The sequence below is a fragment of the Grammomys surdaster genome, unplaced genomic scaffold (genome assembly GCF_004785775.1).
Source record: "Grammomys surdaster isolate TR1022 unplaced genomic scaffold, NIH_TR_1.0 166, whole genome shotgun sequence".
NCBI classification, from domain to species: Eukaryota; Metazoa; Chordata; class Mammalia; order Rodentia; family Muridae; genus Grammomys; species Grammomys surdaster.
The window spans coordinates 1,609,193-1,610,612 of record NW_021604614.1 but is presented as its reverse complement, the minus strand read 5'-3'; the positions used below and the strand labels follow the sequence as shown (position 1 = coordinate 1,610,612).

The following is a 1,420-nucleotide window of genomic DNA, read 5'->3' as shown; positions in this document are numbered from 1 at the left end:
TGGGGGCGTGGCTCAGTGGTAGAGCCCCTGCCTAGAATCCCCCAGTGAGGGGCTGGGGGCGTGGCTCAGTGGGAGAGCCCCTGCCTAGAATCCCCCAGTGAGGGGCTGGGGGCGTGGCTCAGTGGTAGAGCCCCTGCCTAGAATCCCCCAGTGAGGGGCTGGGGGTGTGGCTCAGTGGTAGAGCCCCTGCCTAGAATCATCTGGTAGAGGACTAAAGACTGGCTCAGTGCCACAGTGTGTGTTTTGCATAAAGGAGACCCTCAGTTTAGTTTTCAGATCACACAAAAATAAAAAGGGGCTAAAGAGGCTCAGTGGTCAGGAACCTGATTGTTCTTCCCCCAGCATCTACATGGTGGCTCACGATTGTCTCAAACTTCAGTTCCAGGGAACCTGATGCCCTCTTCTGGCCTCTGCAGGCACCAAGCACACACATGGTACACAGACATGCACACAAGCAAAACACCATACACAAACACACACACACACAAAGAAGAAGAAGAAGGAGGAGGAGGAGGAGAAGAAGAAGAAGAGGAGGAAGAGGAGGAGGAGGAGGAGGAGTAAGAGAAGGAGAAGGAGAAGAGGAGGAGGAGGAGGAGAGTGCTGCTTTTAACTTTTTTGTTTTCTTTCCCCTTCTTTCCATTTCCTTTTCCACTTTTCTTTTCTTCTCCCCCTTCCTGCTCTCGTTTCCTGGGCTTGCTTCTTTTTAACAGGAAATACTCAGTAACTCCACAGCAAAACTCCAGCTAGAGACGAATGGAAAGGGAGTATGAGCCAGTGGCGGTGGTAGGTGAGCAGGATGCTTCTGAAGAATCCTGCAGGATTACTTAACCACTGCAATTAATGTAGACACTCCAGGCCTCACATACAGCTGGGAAGCAACCTCGCCTTCTGGGTGATTCTAGATCCTGTTGACAGTGTCAGCCATCAGACCATCTGTCTGGAGCAGAAACTCCAATGTCTCCATCATCGTGACCCTCAACACCTCCCAGAAGCCCCTCTGCTGCCGGGGCCCTCACAGTCTGTTGTGCTATGACAAATGTCCACAGAGTTTATGTAGGAAAGCACTTGCCACCAGCTGGTGGCACTGTTTGGGAAGGTTATGGGACCCTTGAGAGGTAGAGTCTCTCTGAAGTAAGAGGGTCGGTGGGGGGGGGGGGGAGCTTGAGCCTCTCTAGCTGGGCTCGATTTGCTTTCTGATTGTGAATACAACTTGCACAGTAGGGCTTCTGCTCCCAGCAAGCCTTGCTTACTTGCTGGCCTGGCTTTTCTACTATGGTGGAATCTGTTAGAATAAGCCCTTTCTTCTTTAAGTTGCTTTTGTTAATTTCTCTCTCTCTCTCTTTCTTTCTTTCTTTCTCTCTTTCTCTTTCTGTTTCCTTCCTTCCTTCCTTCCTTCCTTCCTTCCTTCCTTCCTTCCTTC

At 50.8% G+C, this 1,420-nt stretch overlaps 1 protein-coding gene across 2 annotated transcripts in view; it reads right to left on the bottom strand.

Moving 5' to 3' along the window:
• Hip1 (huntingtin interacting protein 1) overlaps nucleotides 1-1,420 on the bottom strand; it is a 137,368-nt gene that overhangs the window by 62,016 nt on the left and 73,932 nt on the right. The gene's annotated exons all lie outside the window — the stretch shown is intronic.